Source organism: Artibeus jamaicensis, unplaced genomic scaffold (assembly GCF_021234435.1).
Source record: "Artibeus jamaicensis isolate MK-2021 breed Jamaican fruit bat unplaced genomic scaffold, CSHL_Jam_final scaffold_474, whole genome shotgun sequence".
Taxonomy (NCBI): domain Eukaryota; kingdom Metazoa; phylum Chordata; class Mammalia; order Chiroptera; family Phyllostomidae; genus Artibeus; species Artibeus jamaicensis.
In genome coordinates this window covers 13,774,137-13,799,327 of record NW_026522046.1, presented here as the reverse complement: position 1 = coordinate 13,799,327, position 25,191 = coordinate 13,774,137, and the positions used below count along the sequence as shown (strand labels likewise).

Below are 25,191 nucleotides of genomic sequence, written 5' to 3'. Positions count from 1 at the left end.
CCCCCTCCTCTTGTGGCTACCATCAGTTGATTCTCTGTATCTGGTGTCTGTTTCTATTTTGTTATGTGTGTTTTGTTTTTTTAGTTAGATTGAAAATATATGATTTTTTCTTTTCTTCATTAGACTTATTTCACATAGCATAATGACCTCTATGTCAGTCCATGCTGCTGAGAATGATAAGACTTCATTCTTTTACGGCTGGGTAACATTACATGTGTCTATGGATGGACATCTGGTTTGCTTCCCTATCTCAGTCATTGTAAAAACTGCTGCAGTAAATGTAGGGTTGAATATATCTTTTTGAATTAGGGTTTTTGTTTCCTAGAAGTGGAATTGCTGGGTTGCTTTGTACATCTATTTTGAAGTTTTTCAGGGACATCCGTACCGTTTTCCATAGTGACTGCACCAACTTACAATCCCCACGAGAGCACAAGAAGTTTCACTTTTCTCCACGTCCTTACCAACACTTACTGTTTGTTGATTTATTGGTGCTGGCCATTCTGGCAGCTGTGAAGTCATTGTGATTTCGATCTGCATTTCCCTGATCGTTAGTGATGTTGGGCATTTTTTCATATGTCTGTTGGCCATCTGTATGTCTTCTTTGGAGAAATGTCTCTTCAGGTCTTCCCATTTTAAAAAAAAGTGTTTGCTTTTTATGTTGAATTATATGAGTTCTTCATATATTTGGGGTACTAACCACTTATAAGATGTATCACATGCAAATATTCTCTCTCATTCAGTAGGTTGTCTTTTTCTTTGTTGATGCCTGCCTATGTCGGGCAAAAGCATTCTCTTTGTATCACTTCATGTGCGTTTTACCTGGTGCATGTTAGGACATCAGCACAATATGGGGCAATTGAAAGAATTAAAACAGATAGAACATAGAAAAGATAATGATTTGTTAATATATATTTCAAATATATCATTGCTGTTTGAGAGTGCAGTTATTAAGTGGTAGAAATTTACAATGGCAGGGAAGTAAATGTTTGATAATATTTTTAATGTTTAAGTAAAGAAAGAAAGTAGCCATTTATTGCATTTCCTAACAATACAAATCACTTTAAAAGTCAAAATTACTACAAGGATGCTAAGTATGGAATATGCCATACTAATTTGGCTGTGCATATTGTTTTACGAGTCATTTAAATCTTTTGCAAACAAACTACTTTTATGAAATCTTGAAATGGAATTTAAAACCACTTATTTACACTTTTCAGGATGTTTTAAATTATTCAACTCACTCTTTATATGTAATAAAATACTTATTCATGTATATAAATTTCTAGCATGCCTGTTATATGTCTGGCAGTATTTTAAATACATAATCTTCAAAACATAGTGCCTGGTATGGAAAACTTTCTGTATTCATAGATCTTACATTTTAGTGACGGGAGATATAAAATTAAAGTATGCGTAAAATCAAGAGTTCTTGTTGGGACATATTACGTTTAAGAAGTCTAGTCGATTGACATGGGAATGTTGAGAAGCAGGAATATATTGAGAGATTAGGGAGGGATAAGAGCTGGAGATAAAAAATTGGTATGTAGATAAGTAATGGTAATCATGCCCTGGTGTTGGATAAAATCACCTATAGAGATCATGTCAAAAGAAGAACAAGGAATAGGAGAAAAAAGATCAGGACAGATCCATGGAAAGAAGTGTCAATATTGAGAGGTCAGGTAGAGCAGAAACAAAACAATACGTGAAGGAGACCATCAGATAGGATGATACCAAGAAAACCAAAGGGAAAAAAGGCCGTATTTTGCCATGTATAATGTGTATGTTTTTGCACAAATTTTTTAGGGGAAAATAAGAATGTATATTATACATGGGTAGTACCTGAAATAACTTGTAGCTGTCCTTGTATTTCATAATTTTTTATTACGTAAAATGCCTTATACCATAATGCATTGAAAAAGAAATACTGAGATCCCTTTATAATATGAAAAACAAATATCTAAGTATACATATAAAATAAAATAAAAATTGAAACAAAATATTTTCTTGAAAATTTTTGAGAACATGGGTGGAAAACATGGGTGTACATTATACATGGGAAAATATGGCACTTCAATAAGAAGAGAGTAACTTATTTCGTGAGAGGTAGAGAGAACACAGAGAGAACCAACCAGCCACGGGGTTTGAGAAGAGGATGGTCATCAGTGACCCATGTATTCTTCCTGCACTTGTCAATAACAGTAGTAATACCACTCTTAATAATACACACTCATACAGTACTTAGGCTCAGAAACTGTTCTAAGTGCGTAGCAGGTATTAAGCAATTTAGTGTAGTATATAAAACCGTCCTATGGGAGTGATGATTGCAATTAGATGGGCCTGAAAGAAAATGGGTGGTAGTTGTAACATCTATCTCTATATTAAAGAAAAAAAGTACCCTAAAACTTAGTGGCTTAAAAACAGCAGACCTGTTTTATCTCGTCATTCCTATAGGTCAGGAATTCAGAAGTATTTGGTGAGCTGGTTCTTCCTTAGGGAGAACTGCTACAGGAAGGAGCAGTTAAGACATTGAATGAGGCGGGGGCGGTGCGGAGCGGGGGCTGCAGTGAGCCTGACAGATGTTCTTATAAGACAGCTCAGTTGGAAGGGCGTTGGCGGGAAGGCGCAGTTCCGGACACTCAGGACTTTCCACAGGGTGGTCCCGACGTGGCAGCAGGTATTCCCACAGAGCAAGGGATCCCATGAGGACAGAGCTCGGATTCATTTGATGACATTCTCAGACATTGTTCAGTATCACTTCTGCTGTTTTCTGTTGATTGAAAGTATGTCAAAAAGGGGATTCCTAAGGAGATTTATGTTTTACCCTTTGAAGCAAACATCAAAGAATTTGTGGACACGTTTTAAGCCATTGCTTCAGTGGTACGGGAGTGGAGAGTGCAGTTGTAGACAATTATTTTGAGAATTTTCTTAGAGCAGGGAAGCAGAGAGATGACAGTAACTGAAATGAGATGTGGTAAAAAAAAAGATTTCTTTTTCATTTTAAGGACCGTATTAACACATATGTTGTGTTTGTAGGAATGGGAAATCAACATAAAGTTAAGAAAAGAGGCTACTTTGTAGCGATCTTGAGTAGGTTGGTGTGGAAAGGGGCAGAACGGGGATGCTGCTTTCCAGCAGTCAGAAGGAGGGTGGAGCATGGGGGTAGGGAGACAGGTGGAGTGGCCTGTGTTAGGGTGGGAGAGTGGGCAGTGCTTTCTGAAACAAGCTGTTTTCCCTGGGCAGAAGCAGGGAGGATAGCAGTGCAAGGTGAAGGGTCGGGAGGAAGGTGCCAGGGATTTAATAAACAGAAAGAAATAATGGCTTAGTTCACAGAGTAGAAAAATTAATTTACTATGGAGGGTGTAGTAAGACAGACTGGCTTTATGGTGAGTGCTCATAAATATAAGTGGTCCAGTCAGGACTTATACTGTGGGATTATGACTTTCTTAATCTAGACTATTATTACCACACGCCTGAATTATTACAATAGTTACCCAACTGGCTTTTCTTCCCCCAGGTTTCCCATGCTACTGCCACATCAGTTTTCTCAGAACACCTTTCTGCATAACGTGCGCTAGGTCAAATTAAGCTCTGGGTCAGAAACTTTAATCGTTTCTTCTTGATCTTGAAGGCCAAATGGTTAGATTTTGATGCTAGACTTATAATATCTTGTTAGATTGTGTCTCTGACTACAGTAAACAACTGTAGGCAGCAACTGTTTTCTATTTTAATGATAGACAGAGGGGTAGGAGAAATGAAATAATTAGTAGTATTTGAGAGGTAAGGGAAGAAGCTTGTAAGTCCACTAATAATCATATTTAAAAAGAACTAGAAAAAGTTAGACATAGTGGTTCTCAATTATGACTAATTCTTAGCATCATCTGGGGACCTTCTGGAAAAAAAAAAAGCAATATCTTGGTTATAACCCAATTAATTAAATCAGATTACCTAAGGAGTGGGAGGTAAAGATCCCCGATGATTCCATACATATTAACTAAGGAGATCTGCTGACATAAAGTGATTTGACTGTCTACATGTTTCATGTATTATATGCAATAGGACAAGCATAAATGGGATAATATTAAGCCTCCTGTGGCAATTAAACTTAGCACTTTTACTACAAGAGCATAGGGGATATGAACTACCTCTGTGTGGCACATTGCAAATAAATAATTACTTTTAGAAATTTCTCTTAACCCTGTGTGTACTCTCCTTTGTAATTTGTCTTTGCTGCTCTTCTCTCAAGAGATTCAGTCTGTTTCTCTACTTCAATAATCTGGGCTGACCTTTGATTTGCTTTAAACAATAGACTGCGATAGTAATAATATATCAGAATTTCTGAACCTAGGCTTCAAGAGACCTTGCAGCTTTTGTTGTCATTTCCTTGCCTTTCTGAGACCACACTGTGAAGAAGCCCAGGATATTCTCCTGTGGGAGAGGGACCCTGTGGGGAGAGAGAGAGACCATGCTTGTAGCCAGTACCACCCTCCAAACAAATGAATGGAGCCATGTTGGCCGATCCAGCCTCAGTTGGGCCACCTGCTGACTGACTGCAAACACAGCAGTGACTGGAGGCCAGACCAGCAGAGGAACTTCCCATCACAGCCAGACCAACTAGCCAATCCACAGAACTGTGCACTAATAAAATAGTTATTTCAGCCACCCGGTTTTGCAGCAGTTGTTTGCAGCACTAGATAACTCGTACACCATATAAGAAACCATTACCAATCTGTAGATGTAATTAAACAACCCATCAGTTGCAAATCCCTCCATAAATTGCTACTGTTGATATTTCCTGCAAAATTGAGTTTCACATCTCCCCTGACCAGCCTAACCTTATATCAAATACTGTATCTGAAACACTGAGTATTTTTAGACTACTTTTTAGAACTATTTTGTCTTTTGTTTTGATGCATTTTTCTCATGATCTGTTCTACCAGCTTTATCTCCCTCCTGTTATTTCTTTATGTATGAATGAAAGAAAGTAGCCAGAGATGGCCGCTCCTGCTGCTGCTGTCATGGCCACCACCGCTACAGTAACATAAACAAATACCTCGATTGAGCATTGTTTGTGTCGGAGCCCTTCCGTGAGCTGGGCCTTCAGCCTCTCATTTCATTCTGGCACTCGGTAACACGGGCAGTCTAACATCATGCCTTAAAGAAGAGGAAGTCGAGGCTCAGAGTGGATAAATTTACTTGCTCAAGGACTCACAACTAGTAGGTGGCTAAAAGGTGACTTGAAGTAGATTTAATTAAATCCATGCCCTATTTTCCTAGCTAATTTTGAAAGGCATTTAATTCTACTCAAAAGTACTTTCATGACATGATCTCCAAATGTCCTGTGAGTTACTGAAAGACAGAGAATGTTGGTCCACTCCTGTATATAGGAAAAGGAAATTAATACTCTTAATACTCTTTCAGCACATGTTATTGTATCAGGCATTTTATACACACACACACACACACACATATAATCTCATGTAATCCTCATGGTCATCTTACATGGTATGCATCATCTCTATTTTTATGGCACATAAAGCAGGAAGACAAGTCATTTCCCAAAGGTTTTACACCCAGGAACTGGTACGACTGTGCAACACTGACTCAGGTCTGTGGGGCTCTGAACTTCCAAATCTTCCTATTATTCTATGTTGCCTTAAAAAATTGTATATCTATTGATAACTCCATTTTATTTCTCAGAGCCCTGGTTCCTCCTCACAGCATAAGCTGCTAGTCACTATTACATCCTTTAGGCTCTTCTCTTAAATGTCAGCTCTTCAGGGAGGCCTTTCCTGATCTCCTGTATTAGCCTGGTTTCTTCTGTTACATACACCAAGGCACTTGTCCTTTCCTTTATGCCACACTCCTCATACTTAAAACTTTTTCCATTTCCATCTGTCTCACTGAATTAGAATCTCCATAAAGACGAGGACATTTTGTCCTGTGCACAATGAAAACCTCAGTCCTAGCAGAGAGCCTGGTGCAGAGTAGTCACCTAATAAATAGTTTGTGAATTAATGTATACCCTTTTGGACTATGGACAGGCCTGGTGGATGACGTTTGTGCATTTAAATTTAATATAGCTGACAATATCATAGCACAGTAAGAAAGTCTTGATAATAAGAGATGGATAAATACAGATTTGTGGTGGGACAATCCTTTTAGGACATAAAGGCCATGTTGATGTGAAATTGTGTTTCATTAAAAGCCTTCCATGGAATCCACAGAAATATTATAGTTGACCATCATTTTGCTTGTCATGCTATCAAACTGCGTATTTTAGGCCATTGCTCTCAGGGAATCCAGCATTGGCTTTTTATTTTCATGGACCCCTATCAGCAGCAGAAGATAGAAAATATAGTAGAAAAAATAAGGTGTTAATATCATATTGTAGTCTTTAAAAAGGAAGAATTAAGGAAAAGGGTGTAAAAGTAGCTCACCTGTTCCAGTTAAGGAAAGGAAATCTAATGTTAAGATGACTAAATATTTTTATCATTTTATTTATCATTTATCATGTTCTGTTATGATTTCTTTTGATCAGTTTGAATTCTTTTTGAGAAATACCAGTATTTAAATGAATAGATAAGATTTATATCTCTTCATGTCTTAATTAATAATTCTGATAATTAATAAGGTGAATAAGTTTTCTTTTGGAAAAGGTAACCCACAAACATGTAACTTGGAACTAGGTAGAGAAAAATACAGTGGTTTTATTATTCGGATTCATACTACAACATTAATACTGCATAAAACCAATCATAAGACATTTTAATACACTCAGAAGTAATTATTTCAAATAAATACATAAGTGTGAAAATATAATCTATGCAAATCTATGTAAATAGGTAGTTATAGTGAATTTGTACATGACATTACTGAATGGATTGCTCAGGGTTTCATTTCATAGAAAGACTAAAGACCTGGGTTATCAAGAAAAAAGTCTTTTGCTCTATTTCAGTTGCTTTAGGATGTTAATATGGTCCAAGATGATCCACTTCTCATTAATCATAATAATTAGGGGTAGATTTACTGAGCATTAGTGTAATTTTCAATCATGTTAATAGTTGTGCAATACTCTGTTCATTAATACAAATGAGGTAAATTAAAACCATGACATTGTAAAGAAGAGGCAGAAGCTGCAGGAATTTTCGTGGATCCTCCCTAAACCCCATTAATTTAATTGTAATATGTTGTTTCTCAATACTTATTTTCACTCTATTTTCCATTGTTAATGGTTCTTCAGATTGGTTAATAAGCATGCTAACCTCTTCATTTAAGTGACTGCTACGGTGTGGTCTAAAGCATACATATTTAGCTTGTCTCATTACCTTTAACTCCTTCTCACCTCTTTAGTCAACAAACGTTTATGGATTAATCACTCATGCAATTTGAAATTTGATATATCAGCACAATACAAAAGAATGATGAGACATCCAGTCTTCTGGGAGTTCACAATCCAGAAGTCATTGTGGATTAAATTGATATTATTATTAAAAATATAAAAGCAATTTTAAAGTAAAAATGTTTCTCTTCATGGTATCTTTAAAATTTAATTTATATCTGAAAGATGTCAAAATAAATTCCCTTCTTCATCTCTCATATTTGTTCAGATATTCCCAGAGAGGACTTTCCTGGAAACACTGCCAAAATTCTGTCCTCCTTTGATGATTTTAATCTCAGCTTTTATTTTTTTCCTGATAACTCTTAAAGTTTAGAGTTCATATTTGTTTTTGTGATTATTGCTCTACTTTTCTTCTAGATTATAACCAAGTTGATGGCAGCAACCATCACTGTGTCATACAGTTTGACACATTCTATTTTTTATTGTTATTCAAGCACAATTGTCTCCATTTTCCTCCCACCACTTTCCCCCACCCCACACACCCCTACCCCCCACCCTCAATCCTTCCCCCTTCTGCTTTGTCCATGGGTCCTTTATGTGTTCCTTGATGACCCTTCCCCTTGTTTCTCCATTATCTACCTCCCACTCCTCTCTGGTTACTGTCAATTCCTTATTTCAATGTCTCTGGTTATATTTTGCTTGCTTGTTGTTATGTTGGTTAGGTTCTAGTTATATGTGGGATCATATGATATTTGTCTTTTCTTACCTGGCTTATTCACTTAGAATAATGCTCTCTAGTTTCATCCATGCTGTCGAGATGGATAGGAGTCCCTTCTTTCTTTCTGCTGCATAATATTCCTTTGTGTAAATGTAGCATAGTTTTTTGATCCACTCATTTACTGATGGGCACTTAGGTTGCTTCCAACACTTCGCTATTGTAGGGATATTTTATTTATTTTTAAAAGATTTTATTTATTTATTTTTAGAGAGAGGGGAAGGGGAGGGGAAAGGGAGAGAAATAGCAATGTGTGGAATTGGTGTATCAGGATTCCTAGAGTATAATCCATACATTCTGATGCCCAATTAATATTTATTGGTGATTAAATGCATGGTCCACTGTATATATGGTGTGTATTCAAATAATAAATCATAGTTACATTTGCTTGAACTTAGAATTGAACATGACCACATTGTCCTTTTGTAAAAAAGAAAATCTTGGATTGGACCTTAGAAGGTTATTCCATTTAGTCATAATTTCTTAAAACTATCATAACTTTTGATAATTTATAGCAGAATATCTTTTATATTATATTCAGTACAAGAAGCAGTTGAGCCTACAGATTGTATTTTAGTCATATTCACAGTGATCTGTTTTAATACAAGTCCAGTTTGTTTAGGGTGTCTTCTTGTACGTATTTGCTTGCATTTCTGGTGAAGAGCTCTAAGTGAGTAGCATTTCCTATGTGTTTGCCTTTATTCAGTGACTAAACTACTGCTGATTATACAAGCAGCTGCTTAAGCTGAAAATGACTGTTTTAGTTGATTAGAATGTGATACTAATAAGACCCAGGCTTTACATGTGTGCCAACTAGATTTGCTTTACTCTGTAGAACACAAATGTGTGGCTAACTACAAACTCCACCCTTGGTCTTGGGGATATCGCCAATGTGTGCTTACCAAATGTCAGGTCAGTGGTATAGCCTTCAAGGAAGTGAAGCAAGTGACTGAGCAAGGCCCCCAGAAATTCACCGTGTGACACCAAAATGTTTTTAATTCTTTTTGGTCCCATTGAGGATGTAAGATCAAGTAGACAAACCCCAGCTTTTACATTTCTCACTTCAGTTGAACTCTAGGATGTAGCAAGTGTCCTTGGAGTGTCTGTCAGATACTGCTTTCATTTGTTGGGGCACTTATTCTAGTACCAAGCTGTGAAAATTACCGAAATATTGAGGCAGCGATTCAGAAAACATAGGCATGCATGAGATTGGAAGCAATTTTATAGACTGCACATTGGAATAGTAGGCCAAATAAGATGTAAAGAAACTGCAGTTTTAATCTTCCCCAGCACACGCTTCTGAGTAGACAATCTGTTTTATTGTTCTTTCAGAATTTTTATGCTTTCACCAAATTGTGGCCAAAAAGACGAAAGCAGAGACTGAGGTCCACATGGTCAGGGACCACCCCAGTTGTTTTCATTTCTACATTCACAGGACTCAGGACAGCTCAGGAACATATAAGTGGTCGATACATATTTGTTGAATGAAAGAACTGAATTACAATACTGGCTCCTTTTCAAATGAGAGCTGATAGAGCACAATGTAAAGGTGATAGAAAAATGGCTGCATTGTGACTATTCTGTATTGTGGCTTTATTTGATCTAAGGAGTATGTTTACATCTGCTATATGAGAAACATTCTGGTAGATTTGAAAAGATGAAAGATTATGTAAAGAAAACAGATACTTTCCTTTTCTCTGAAAAGCCAAGCTTCCATGTTACTCCCAGTTCTTTCTGTTCTTCCATGCTGTCACTTCTTCAGCTGATGTTTTCTTTCCTCCACGGAACCCTGTGCACTCCTTTATTTATTTATATTGTGAAGCGTACAGATAAGGTTGAGCATTAAATAACAGGCTTTGCCAATAGCCATTCTAGATTCTTGGAAAGAGTTGTGTGTGTGCTAGGGTTGTGTCTATGGTTCCTGCCAAAGACACAAACAGTAAAAAAAATAATCTGACACTTTAAAATTATGAAATGAATAACATAATTAAAATAACTTTTTTATTTTAAAGGAATGATTGATTTTTTCCTCTGGTATTTAGTTAGTTCTATCGTCTTGAAACCTAAATAAACCACTAGATGAATATTTGTACTAATCAGAACAAAATGAACTGTGTTAAAACACTTAATGACAGAGATTCAGTTTCTTTTCAATCCAACTGCAATTTTAGAAAATTCTTTAACTCACATTCATTGAGAATTCTTGGTAGCATTAAAATCTAGGGAAGAGCCCTGGCTGATGTGGCCCAGTGGGTTGAGTGCCAGCCTGCAAACCAAAGGGTCACTGGTTTGCTTCCCAGTCAGGGCACGAGACTGGGTGTGGGCCAGGTCCCCAGTTGGGAGTGCACAAGAGACAACCACACACTGATGTTTCTCTTCCTCTCTTTCTCCCTCCTTTCCCCCTCTCTAAAAGTAAATAAATGAAATCTTTTAAAAAATCTAGGATGAAACACCTGTATGGGACTATAGCTGCTACCTAATAAAATATGCAACAATGATGTAAAATCTAATATGTTATTTGCACATAGCAGTGTTTGCCAATGAGCCTTTATATCCCCTTTCTCTCTCCTCACCCTCCTTATCTCCCTTTCTTCCTTTCTCTCTCTTTCACATTACTTTATTCTATGCCTCTGTGTATTTTCCAAATAATTCTGAATCACATTTTAAACAAATGTGTTGCCACAAAAATTGCATTATTATTATTGGATGACGATCATACATTTGAAAAATATTTTATTTATCTGTTGAAAGAGGAATGGAGGGAGAAAGAGAGAGAGAGAAACATCAGTGGGTGGTTGCCTTTCGAGTGCCTCTCACTGGGGACCAGGCTGGCAGCCCAGGCATGTGCTCTGATGAGGAATTGAATAGGTGACCTTTCGGTTCACAAGCTGGTGCTCAATCCACTGAGCTACACTACTCAGGGTAAAATCATACATTTTTTAAGGAAGATGATAAAGATTGTAAGGACTTCTTAGTTTAAATATATATTTCACCTTTTTTATTTCAAAGTTGGAAATATTAACATATTATGAAGGGCAAGAAAAGTAAAAAATAACTTTCCTCTTCCTCTTCCTTACTGCCCTTGATTTTCTTCCCTTCCCTCCTGCTCCGCTGTTTGCCCAGTTCTGTTTCTTCTCTGTAAATTATGGATTCCAAGATATATCAGTCAATAAGATGGAGGTGAACAAAATGAGAATTGATTTCTTCTTCTGTGCTCTTACTCTCATTGCCTGCCTCTTTTTTTGATTCTGTATATGTTAAATTGGAGTGTAGGTAAGCAGGTATTACTCTGATCGGGAAACAAAATGGGAAGGTAATAAGAAAGAGGTGGACATTTGTAGGAAGGGAGAGTGAGAACAGTTTCCCTAAGATGGGGGCCTGCATTCCCCTGTGTGACACTGGCCATGCCAACGTGTGACAGAGCACGAGTCCTTCCTAGTGGGTCATAATGAACTTCACAATTAGCTCTACAAATTCTAAGACTTGAATGTATATATAGATAGATGCTTTTCCTGAGGCATAATTTGGTTGCATTTCTATATTATCAAATTTCAGATTCCTTCCAAATTGTGTGTGTGTGTGTATACACCCCTAGTATGGAATTTTTAAAAATATGTGAATATTTATATACTTAGCAAGTCTAAAAAATGAATCTATTCTTAATGCTCTAAATAGGGTAACAACTTAATAACATCAATATATAAAGGGAGAATGGTATTTTATATAATTAAAATTTAGACTCCATAAAAGTTATATATAGTACTGGAGAAAACTAATAAAAAACTAAAAGAGTAGGATGAAAGTTAATGACTCTTGCTGAAACTTTTTCTCCAATTATAAAAGTAACATATGCTCATTAAAGGAGAATTGACAATGGTAAACATATAAGGAATAAATAATCCCATCTCTAGTTTTAAGCATTATTGACATTTGTATATTTTCACATACATTTTCTTAACTTTCTCGGTATAGCTGTCCAACTGTCTCCTTAAGTTGTTTATGTTCATTTATTTTTATATTCCTGTATACTACAATTTACAAGCTGTATCTGTATGTGTGTCTGTGCATAGTTTTGAGTTTGGTTTCTATTAGGGGAAGGGTAGGAGCGGGTAGCAGTAAGAAAAACAACCTGACGAAAAAGCACTGACCAGGGTTTGTATCCCAGGCGAAACTTTAGTAGATCTGTGACCTTCATCATTCATCAAGTTGTTTAACCTTTTGCTAATGCAATTTCTTCATCTGTACACTAGTGTGGTTGTAGAGATGCAATGAAATAGTAAGTTTTTTAATGCAGCTCAATGCCTGGAGCATCTTACACAATCATTTAATGCTGCTCTTACACAATCATTTAATCTTGTTTTTTACTGATAGCAGTCAAATCATCCTCTTTAAGAAGAAAAAGGATACAAAAACTTTGCATTAAAGACCACTTTGAATGAGATAATTTAACAGAAACATCTCTTGTAACTATGCCTGCTTACATGTGAAAAATGAGATATCAAGGAAATATAATTTAAGAAAATTATGGAAAGATGCTTACTTTTGTTTTCAAGGTATGAGTTTGGGACTTTGGCAAAATTTTTCATCAGCAGAGGAGAGATATGTTACAAATATGCAGCTCATAAAAACTGGTATTCCATCTAAGTGATCCTCATAGCCTTCTTGTTTGCCTCATAGGGATCTCTGGGAGTTTTTATGAAATAATATACTAAAACTAATATAGCTATTAGTTTGGGAGCACTTAGCTCCTGACCTGCTGGGCATCCCAAGCATGCATAGAACCTTGTCTGAATCACTGTTTTCAGTTGACCACGGTTTTTTATTTATATATGTAGTTGTTTTTTATGCAAAGGTATATATATGTATATGCATATGGGCTCATGGTAGGAAAATCTGAGATCTGAGGTCAATGAATAAGAGTTTGAACTTATCGGAACAGGAAGCAATGGTAGTATTGTAAAGAAACTGATGCAGAGTGGTTGACAAATTTTACACAAAATGGTTTTCCAAAACAATCTTTAGTGGAGATAATTTTAGCTTGATTTAAGGGTATGGAACCCTCTTTAAGGTGAAATCATTCATTCCACTCCAGAATATAAAATAAAGGCCTCTGACCTGCCCCAGCTCTCTTCCCTTCCCACCCACATCCTGTACCAGCACAAAGCCCTGGGGAATCTGTAGAACTTTGGTGGGAAGTACTGGTCCAGGACATCCAGTTTTACTTGGAAGACAGTTGCCTCCTATAACCAGGGATGACAGTCAAAATATTTAACCAGTAATAGGGCATGAGCACTGACTACTGAGAATATGTGCCAGCTCTAAACATCCTGTAGGGTTCTACAGTATACAGGGGCTAGAACTCATTCCTGCCTAGAATCAAGGGTTTTACTCTTGGGATATATTACAATGATTTCATTATATATAGTCTGAATATTTGATTTTTGTGAACTGTTAAGAGACTAAGGAAAACATTTAAGATTTATGCAGTTTCAGTGTGTGCCAAGGCCTATTTTAAATGCTTTACAGGTATTAATTGACACGATCTATGCAGCAGTCCTCCGTAGGTTCTATTATTAGGCAAATTTTGCAGATGAGAAGACTGAGGCACAGAGAAAGCTGAAATGCAGAGAAGTGAAGAAACTCACACAAGGACATTCTAGTAAGTGGGAGAGGCAGAATTCGAACCAGGAAGTTTCCTTTAGAATCCAGGCTCTTAACATTCTCCTCTACGATGTTTTATTATTTATTTATTTTTTATTGTTGTTCAAGTACAGGTGTCTTCATTTTCAACCCATTACTCCCTACCATGCCCCACACACCAACAACTCCCACCCTCAATACTTCCCCTTTGGCTTTGTCCATGGGTCCTTTATACATGTTCCTTGATGACCCTTCTTCTTCTCCTCATTATCCCCCTCCTCCCTCCCCTCTGGTTATCATCAGTTTGTTCATTATTTCAATGTCTCTGGTTATATTTTGCTTGCTTTTTTTTGGTTGATTAGGATCCCCTTATAGGTGAGATCATATGGTATTTGTCTTTCACCACCTGGCTTATTTCACTTAGCATAATGCTCTGTAGTTCCATCCATGCTGTTGTAAAGGGTAGGAGCTCCTCTTTTTTTCTTTCTGTTGTGTAGTGTTCCATTCTGTAAATATACCATAGGTTTTTTATCCACTGATTTACTGATGGTAACTTAGTTTGCTTCCAGCACTTGGCTATTGTAAATTGTGCTGCTATGAACATTGGGGTGCATAGGCTCTTTTGAATTGGTGTTTACGGATTCTTAGGGTATAATCCCAGCAGTGGAATTGCTGGGTCAAAACACTATTCCATTTTTAGTTTTCTGAGGAAATTTCATACTGTTTTCCACAGTAGCTATACAAGTCTGCATTCCCACCAACAGTGCACTAGGGTTCCCTTTTCTTCACAACTTCACCAGGGCTTGTTGTTTGTTGATTTGTTTATGATGGCCATTCTGACCACTGTGAAGTGGTATCTCTGGTTTTAATTTGCATCTCTCCTGGAGAGTGATGCTGAGCATCCTGTCATATGTCTCTGGGCCCTCTGTGTATGCTACCTGGAAAAGTGTCTGTTTGTATCCTTTACCCATTTCTAATTGGGTTGTTTGTCTTCCTGGAGTGGAGTCGTTTGAGTTCTTTATATATTTGGGAGAGCAAACCCTTGTCCAAGGTATCACTGGCAAATATATTTTCCCATATGGTTAGTTCTCTTTTCATTTTGCTGATTTTTTTTTTAGCAATGCAGAAGCTTTTTATTTTGTTGAAGTCCCATTTGTTTACTCTTTCTTTTATGCCCCTTGTTCTAGGGGACATATCAATGAAAATATTGCTGCATGGAATATCTGAGATTTCCCTGCCTATGTTCTCCTCTAGGACTTTTATGGTGTCATGATATATTTAAGTCTTTTAACCATCTTGACTTCTTTATGTGTATGGTGTTAAGTTGGTCAAATTTTATATATTTGCATGTAGTTGTCCAGATCTCCCAACACCATTTGTTGAAGAGGCTATTTTTATTCCATTTTATACTTCTGCCCCCTTTGTTGAATATTAATTGACTATAGAGACATGTATTTATTTTGGGCTCTCTGTTCTGTTTCATTGATCTCTGTGTCTTTTTAATGCCAATATCAGACTGTTTTGATTACTATGGTCTTGTAATATAGTCTGATATACTGGTATTGTGATCCCTCCTACTTTGTTCCTTTTTCTCAAAATTGCTTCACCCATTAGGGGTCGCTTATGGTTCCATACAAATTTTTGAAATGTTTGTTTTATATCTGTGAAATATGTCATTGATATTTCAATCGAATCTATAAATTGCTCTGGGTAGTATGGACATTAGCATCCAGCATGGCAAGCTGTTTAGCAAATATAGGGGAGTTGAAGAAGTTAAATTGTGAATTTCCATTTTCTCTTTTTCTGTTTAAATATAATTTTAAAATATTTAATTATTTTTAATGTCAGTTTTGAATTATTATTCTAGGTTGAAAAGTAATTTACTCAAGAGTTTCTTCTCTTTTCTATAATATAATTTTTAATAGGAATGGCTGATATTAGAGATTCATAGCTAACAGAAAATGTACTGCAAAGTATAGGAAATAATTTGCTAATAGTTTACTGGTTTTGTGACAATGGACAGGGAAAACTTGTTAATTTTGATTAGCCATGCCCTATTAATATTTATTGTAATGTATATTTTACAATAATAACAAAAATTCACTGTCATAAATAACTTTGGGAGGTGAATTTATTTTTTCATGTATAGCCAAGATAAATGCCTTAAAACTTCACATTAGTCATTCTGGCTGGTGTGGGGAAGTGGGTTGAGTGCAAACCAAAAGGTCAATGGTTTGGTTCTCAGGCCACAACCCTAAGTTGCAGACCAGTTCCCCAGCAGGTGGTTCATGAGAGGCAACCACACATTGATGTTTCTCTCCCTCTCTTCCTCCTTTCCCAGTCTCTAAAAATAAATAAATAAATAAACTATTAAAAACATATTGACATTAGTATTTAAATATAATTAAACATTTAATTGTATAGTGTTTTAGTATATTATGAAACCCCATTATACCAATCTTCTTCAAAGGAAGTAATTGCATTTTAGAATCTAAGAGGCGTAAGAAGACCCCAAGAAATGATGCAACAGGTTTCTTGGAGTTTTCTGTACTTAGTAAATTTTGTGTGGACAAATGTTTAACTTATTTAAAAAAAAACATTAACCAGAGCCTACCTGATGATAAATAATTTTATTTCCTATTTCTGCAGGCTAGGAAATATTTTACATGGATGATCAGAATATTTTTTCCTTTATTTCTTTTTGGTGAAAGGAGACAGAAAAAAGGTGGTAGGAGGTGGCTGTAATCTCTTAGATGAGATGTTGCCTGTTTAATCTGTAACAGAAAAAGTATATCTTAAGACAGTTTCCAAGACATTTTTAAGAATTTCACAGTGAATTGCTTTTGGCTTCTTGACCTTTCTTATAACTCTAATTTTCTTTCAAGAATTTTTGTTCTCCTCTGTAGTCCTCTATATTTCTCTTGTTCGTTCAAATCTGTATTCTTCAACTGATCACATTTGCAATACAAGAAAGACCAGGACCTGCTGTGATTGAAAAATTTTTGTCTTATACAAGCATTTTAAAAATTATCTAAATAGCATATAAATTACAAAATGATATAGCAATCTATTTCAGTTAGCTTAAATATATTTGTCTTACCAAAAAAAGAAGAATATTGCAAACTTAATGGATAGGAACGATGCACAGCATGTTATATGTGTGTGTATATACATATATATATACACATACATAGTGTTATTGAAAAAATACTTATATTACTATTGAAGTGATACATTTATGGGCTTTTAGGATTCTATAAAGCTTAATTAAACAGTGCTCTGCTTCTAACATTCAGGTCTTTAACATGGCTCCCCATCACCTTCAGGATAATGTCTAAACTCTACATAGCCCAAGAAGCCCTGTCTGATTAGACTTCTTGCGACCAATTTGGCTTTATGTATGGTCACTATCCAACTCATTGGGGCACAGCTCACTCTGTCTTACCTCTGAGTCCACGGTCTAGAATGGCTTTTTCGTAGTTTAGTTATTGCCTTCGATCGCCTCAGGCTATCTGTCATACTCTATCATATTATAATTTCTATTTTATTATCTCACTCTTCATCATATCTTTAAGATTCTTGATGACAGTGACTGTTTCATTTGTGACTGTATTCTTAGAGCCTAATAATATTTCATATAAGAGGCATTTGTTGATTGGGTGTATGGATAGTTGATAAAATGATGATTATAATGGTAACCTAATTTTTCCAAATTAATACTGACTTTTATGATCATTTTATTATACTTTTGATTAATGAAAGAAAACTTTTCTAATTATTGTATTTAGAGTTAACAAAAATATCTTTATAGGGACACATTTTTAATGCATATATGAAGCTTGTTCCATATGGTGTAAATAATTTCACCTCATTTGGTTATGGATTTAATATATGTTACATGCCCTTTATTTTCTTAATTAATTAACAGCAGTTTTAATCACATCTATTATATCTAAAAATTGCATTTTTAAAAAGTTGCACCTCTCAAACATTAGTGAAAAATACACTGATTATAAATTGCATTTAAAACTGAAGATTTATTTGAAATGTATATTCATTAGTTCATAAAAGATAAAAATAAAGCCCTAAGGTAAATTTTAGACTTTGTAAGCAAGTCTTAAATTATGACAACAGAAACCTTACTTTTTTCTCTTTAAATATTCAAAATGGTGAATAATAGTAATATTATTTCAGTTTGCCCCATACTCATAGAGAAGACTGTACAGCCAGAAAACCTTGTTCTCTTTATCCTTCTAGGTTCAGTGGCTGGGGCCCTCAACTCAATAAAAGGCAGATCAACAAGAGTGGGGGGGGTGGATAATTTAACTCCATATATGTGGCAGTTCAACAAAATGAGGCTTTAGGAGGCAGCCAGAGGATTGAGGTTTATAAGCCGTTTTAGGTTAAACAAAGAAAAAGCCATTGGGGGTTCTAAGGCAAGTTATGGGAAGGTGGGGAGAGGAAATGCATGGTGTAATATGTAAGTAAATCAATTTTCATGATGATAGAACACAGCATTATCTAAATGATGGATCTTGGAGCAGTTGTAGGAGCACAGAATAATTTCTGTAAATGTAGACTTTTGTCTCTTTGAGGAACACCTCCATCACAGGCTCATCCCTGTAGTCCTAAATTGAAACTATTGATTTAATGTTGCTTGAGTTATTGGCAACCTTGAATATTTTTGCTGTGTCATCTGATCCTATGGGCAGGCACAATGGTGGGCTACTCACCATCACACTGCATGTCTGAAACATCAGTTACAATGTGCAGTGCAAAGGTTACCTGGTATCTGCTACGGATCTGGAGCCAAAGAAAGGGGACAATGAAGCTTTGTGTTTCATGGGAAATAAATACCATTTTCTAAATCAATTCATAAGGTTTCAGTTCCAAGAATCTTAGATATATTAGTTGGAAGTTTTTTTTATAGAAGTTCTACAAGACAAATTAAAGTGAGGGATTGATTTTTGAAAGATAGTTTTAAATAAGGATGGGTTTTTTAAATTGTATATATGGAAAGTTGAGAGAAACTTTTTTTAAAGTTGTTAAATCAGGAAAAAGCTGGGTTGTATAAAGATAAAGTTTAAAAGCTCAAGATTGATATAGGCATCATATTCCATGTACATAAATGGGTTTTCACTGCTGTCTTGCTAAATCAGTGGCTCTTAACCCTGTCTGAGCATTTGAATCATTTTGGGAATTTTTAAAAACAATACTGATGGTTGGCTCTATTCCCGGTAGATTCTAATTTGATTGGTCAGAGGACCCAGGTACCCATGCTGTTTAAGTCTCTGCAAATGACACTGTTTGCCTTCAGCAGCGAGAGAGACTCCGGCAGAGCTTTTGTCAGTGTGGAAGTTGTATTTCTGCACTTTATTCAACAATTACATTCTGACAGTATAACATTAACCAACAGCATTACAGAATCCTGTTCACTACACAATTAGTGTATTATACACTAATGAATACAATGAATACAAATGAGAGCATTTGTGTGCACACTATACACAAATATCAGTTTCTATAATATGTTACAAGAACATTCTTTGCTGAGATGAACAAAACCTTTATTGGGATAAAAAAAAAACCCTGGATATTGAGGGAATTAGTTTTCTGGAACAGAGAAGCACAAAAGTAATGAATATGTTTCAATTTACCTTCCAGTATATTTATTCTTTGTTTATTCAATACATTTTTTATTGAGTAGCAACTACATGAAATGTACTTTTGTAAGTGCTTGAGGGTAGAATAGTGAGTAAAAGAAAAATTCTTGCTTTCATAGAGCTTATAGAATGTAGACCTTACATTCTAGCTATGAGGATTTAAAATCCATTTGAAATTTAATATCATTGTTTCATTTCCTTTTATATTTCTTTTTAGGTTATCTTTTTAGGTTATCTACAAATTTGTATTTTGTAATACAAAGTGCCACAAAAATTTTAAAATAAATATTTAAAATTTACAATTGAATCTAATAAATATTTAAATTTTTATTAGCAATCCAGATAATGCTGTGATATGTCAAAATTATGAAAATATTACAAGAATGACAGATACTTGGTGATATTCCTGACACTCACATTTGAACACTGAAATTGTTTAATTGCTCAGTTATGTAGGAAAATTGACTTGGAAGCTTTGTTTACATTTATGGAAGTATATTCCTTTGAGTCATTTTAATTTCGTTCACTTGGCACATTATTTAAACTTGGTATAAGATCATCACCTGCCATTTAGTATAATCAGATATGTCCTGAATTCTATTCTAAAACTCATCATCCTATATGCAAAATTACAAGAAGCTGGAAGACACGTGAAGGAGAAAGAAGCCAGAAAAGAATAAACAATTAAAATATGCTTCCGTATGGAGATAGCAGTCATAAAGGCTGTCCTTGAGAATACATTGGTTTAAAAGAGTAGAGCACAAGCCTTATTGTACACTTGAAAGAATAGACACACAATGATCTTTACTGCCAGTTAGTATTATGTTTGGAAGCATTAGCATTCAAATTAAGTGCCATGTGTAAGATTACTGTGTGTTTTTGCACTTGACTGAATAAAACCTCCAGGAAAGGCAACATCATATGAATGTAGTGCCTCTAGTCTTTTTCTGTACATCTTTATCGGGCAGTAGATCTGAGTTATTGAAAAGCAATTAATATTAAACTTGACCTGACCAAATGCAAATTATAAAATAAATGATAGTTTACTAAGCAATGCCATAGCAAATGGAACAGTTTCCCAGAATGATCTGTTGGAACAATTAATTTTGATATCTAGTGATCTATTAAAATTTAGTTTAAGGTTTAGCAAAATACACCTGAGGATATGGCAGTGAATATCATGCAAACTTATTTAAACAAAATTAGGACCTATGACTGTGTTATTTCTGTATTTAGTGCTCTCATAACCACTCAAGTTGTTAAACTTGATGAGATTGACCTACAACTCTTTATGGATGAACTTCAAGATCGAATTTTTTGTTATTGTGGAATAAGAACAACAAAAAAATGAGGATCAGTTGTGATAAGACCATTGCTGATTTGAAGAAATCTAATTTATTGAGTTTACTAAAAGTGAACTGTTTAGAAAAGCTTTCTTGTTTGTTTCCAAATCCAGCAAATATTTTAAACTCACCAGGTAATGCATATATTTTTGGTGCAGACAATATTTAATATTGGTCAAGATGTTCTTCCTGCACATTTTTTAATTACTGTACTTTCATTTATACTAACTCAATGCACTTTATCTTTATTTTAACAAAAAAAAGTAATTTATTTTGGAGACTTGCTTTTTATCAGTTCTGCTTACTTTCTTACAGATCATTCCTTAAATTTGTAAGTAGGTGCTTCAACTTTTTAATGGCTCTGAAATAAGAAACTTCTTAAAGTTTTTTCTTAGAAAAAGTGATATTCAAAGTATAAAAATTATGGCTGGCTTTTAGAAACTGAATAAAATGTATTGACTAAAGAGCATATTAATTCACTTTGGTATGACAATAAAGAGGATTATATCAAAATCTAGTCATCCATGCCTGTAGCTATCACTTCACAGAGAAATATCTCTTTGAACATAAAATTGTAGGAAGTAGAATTTTTTTAGATGAACATGTAGAAAAGTAGTATATAAACAATTCTGCCTTGTTTTATTTGAATAAAAGCCCTGAGACTCTTCACCGGGTCTTGTATTTTTTTTTCTAGTCCGATGTCCTCTGCCAGAGAGGAAGAGACTGGGGCCTATAAAGAACATGAAGAAGCTTTAAAAACAAACAAAAACAAAATCCCACACATCTGTACTCTCTTCCCCTAGGAGAATCTAACTGGGTTGGGAGAGGAGGGGAGCAGACATACTTATTTTGGCAAAAGCAAACAAATCCTCCCTCCCTAACCTTTCATATTAAGAAACTCTACAATGAGAAACAGTAAAAGCTGTAAGAAGGAAATAAGTATATTAAGAAAAGTTCTAAAAACAAAAAACATGATGAGGACTCAAAGGGAAAAGTATGAGTTTGTGACTGGAGACATTAGAAGACATTAACATTCACTTATTGTTCGCAGTTTTTTTCTCCCTACTATGAGCCAGGAAGGGGTAGATTCTGGGCTGGTTGGGGAGACTCACACAAACGTGAGTCTGTCTCAGGGACGTGAAGAGAAGCTTCCATGAGAACAGATAATTGATCTGCTTCTGTTTGCCATCCCCATACCCCTTAACCATATTCTCAGCAAAGTATAAAATTGCAATCGTACCAAATGTAATGGGAACAGATATATATGACATGAGAAACTGAACTAAATAAAATTAAAAAAAAAATAAGGGAATCGCCCAAGTAACAAAGAACAAGGGCGACTTCTCAGAGGTGACTCATGTGGCCTTCCTGGAGGAAGCTTCATTTCTGCTGAGGATTCTTGTCTGAAGTGATAAGTATTAGGGCATTGCCTGCATATAAAAATGCATGAACCATTGCTATTAAGAGATAAGAAAAATAAGGAATTTTAAAAATAATATGTGCATTAGTTTCCCAGTGCTTCTGAAACGAAGTACCACAAACTGGGTGGTTTAAAACAAAGACACCTATTTTGTTACAGTTCTGAAGGCTGTAAGTCTAAAATCAAGATGGTGAGGCAACATCGTCTCTTTTCTGGAGACTCTAGGGGAGACTCTATTCCATGACTTTCTCTTAGTTTTCAGTGTTGTCAGCAATCCTTGGTATTTCTCGGCTTGTGGACACATCATGCCAGTCTGAATCTGTCATTATGTGCTATTCTCTTAGTATGTCTCTGTTTCTGTGTTCAACTTTATCTCTTTTTATAGGACATCAGGTTTATTAGGTTATGGGCCTACTTAGGACTACTTATTCCAGTATTACCTCATCTTAAGTTGATTACATATGCAAAGACTATTACTTTTTCTTTTAAGATTTTATTTATTTATTTCTAGACAGAAGGGAAGGGAGGGAGAAGGAGAGGGAGAGAAACATCAATGTGTGGTTACCTCTCTCATGCCCTGCAGCAGAGAACCTGGCCCACAACCCAGGCATGTGCCCTGACTGTGAATCGAACCAGTGACCCTTTGGTTTGCAGGCCAGCTGTCAATCCACTGAGCCACACCAGCCAGGGCTGCAAAGACTATTTCTAAATAAGCTCATATCCACAGGCTCTGTGAGTAGACATGAATTGGGGTGTGTGTGTGTATGTGTGTGTGTGTCTTTATAACAATGTGAAACTCAGAAAGTGGCTAAAAATGGTAGGTTTGTGTCCAGATCTTTTTTTGGTGCCCTGGTAACTAGAAACAGTATTTGGTTTGGTGTTCATGAATACTTCATTCCAACAAAATTCATATTAAAAGTTGGCGGAGTGCTATGAAGGCTCTCAAAAAGAGGGGAGAAAGTTCTGTGGGTATTATATCAGAAGCAACAGTTGACTTAATATTCATCTCTCCATAGTATTCCATATCAAACATTCTTGACGCTTTAAAATGTAGCAGCTGATGAAAGAAGGTGAAGGGATTAAGCAAAAAAGAAAAAGAACACACATACAGCACATAGACAAAGACAACAGTGTGGTGACAGCCAGAGGGAAAGGGGGGAAGGGAATAGGTGGAGGCCTGCAAAGAGGGGTAAAGTGGGGATGGAAAGAGACTTTACTTTGCATGATGGATGGGTGATTCAGTATGCAGGTGATGTTTTATTGAGTTGTGCACTTGAAACCTGTATGGTTTCGTAAACCAATGTAACCCAAATAAATTCAATAAAAAAATGTAACAACTGAAAAGCCAAATTAATCATATATTTTCATAGGTTAACAATGATCATTTTAGAGTAATACACATGTATCAAATTTTGCTTGACACTTAAATTTCTGAATTTTATTACCACTTTAAGTTTTACTTCTGCAAATTATACTCTTCCATTGTTTTAGGGATCAATAAAATATAAGAAAATTAAAATGGTGCAGACCAATATGTCAGAGTATAGCAAAAATGAACAGTGATAGAAACTAGTCAGCTAGAATTTCTTCTATAAAGTGGGAGAGAAAACCACCATTGTAGATCTGCTGACGTAAAACTGCAGGATTCATCTGCAGAGTGATTATCCAGTTGGTCTTTGGTTAATATAAAAGAATACAATGTGAATCTTCCCACCAGATTGTGATTTCATTAACTTGTGTCAATTTCAGTTTTGAAATTTTCAAAATTTTAATTTAACTGAAAGATAGATCTTATTTTTAACATATCTTATTTTTCTACTAATTATATTCTTAATTTATATAGTTCTTAAACTGTTTGCTTAATTATCTGCTTAAGCTACTCAACTATTCTTTTCATGGTTTCTTTATAATATTCATCACTCATCAAGGGCAAGCACTACTTAAGAGTTCCTTTTGTCCCAAGCCCATCAGAAGTTAGGAGGCAGAATGAGTGGCGGTTTTTTGCCTGTGTGCTTCAGGGTCTGCATTATTCTGTAGCATATCCTGATTCTGGCAGTTTAAAGGACAAAGTGGAAAGGCAGAGAGGAAAAAAATAACTGGAAAACAAATGACAAAAAAGCATGATGGCGTAATACCTAAAATTGCATCATTTTCTTTTTAGTGACATTTCTCAGATAAGTCATTTTAGATGAAATGATGCAGCAAAGCCAATTGGTTAAAAGTAAAATGGTGGATTATTATTATTTCTGTCTCCAGTGTTGTAATGGGAGTAATCTTCTTAATTTTATAAATGCATTTTTATTGTTAGTGTAGAAAATTGAAAATTTATCTCAGACAATCGAGCTTATAACTTTAAAGAATTCTGCTTTTGTCTCTCAAAATATAAAAACTTTCACTGTTTTTTCCCTAATGTACAAATACATCATTCACTTAGAGAAAGTTGTTTGTATTGGTTTTCCTGTTCTTTTGTGTTGATGAATTGCAGGATTTTCAGACCCTGTACTTCCATCACATAATTTTCTGACCTCAATTATACTTCTCAGAATACAATAGGTAATGAGTAATGAAATTGTTCATAGGGCTTTTAAAAGTTGCTCTTAAAGAATGAGATAAAAACACATTACAGAAATTTCTGCTAGGTCAACTTTGTATTTGGCCAAGTTGCATATCGGTTGGGTTTTGTAAAATCCATGATTTAAATCTTAACCTTTAAATTGTTCATATGTTATGATAGAAAACAACACTAGTGAAAAATGTAAAGATGTAGTGATTTATTTCAAAATCCAATAATAAACCCTATCTGGATTACTTATGTAATCTAGAAAAGAGGCAGTATTTTGTGATTATTAGTAACATATAAAACCATGTACATTGAACTAGAGATGCTTTTAGTTTACTCTGTGTTCTGGGATGAGGGGGGTCCAAAAGAATTGAAAAGAAAGAGAGGGCGCAGAAGATGTAGTTGTCCATTCCACTAGAGCATAGCAAGTAATTTTTTTGTATGAAGGCCT

The 25,191-nt window shown here is 35.3% G+C and overlaps 1 protein-coding gene across 4 annotated transcripts in view; it reads left to right on the top strand.

Annotated features, from left to right (window-relative positions):
- Window positions 1–25,191, top strand: part of NAALADL2 (N-acetylated alpha-linked acidic dipeptidase like 2) — a 1,140,409-nt gene that overhangs the window by 398,745 nt on the left and 716,473 nt on the right. The gene's annotated exons all lie outside the window — the stretch shown is intronic.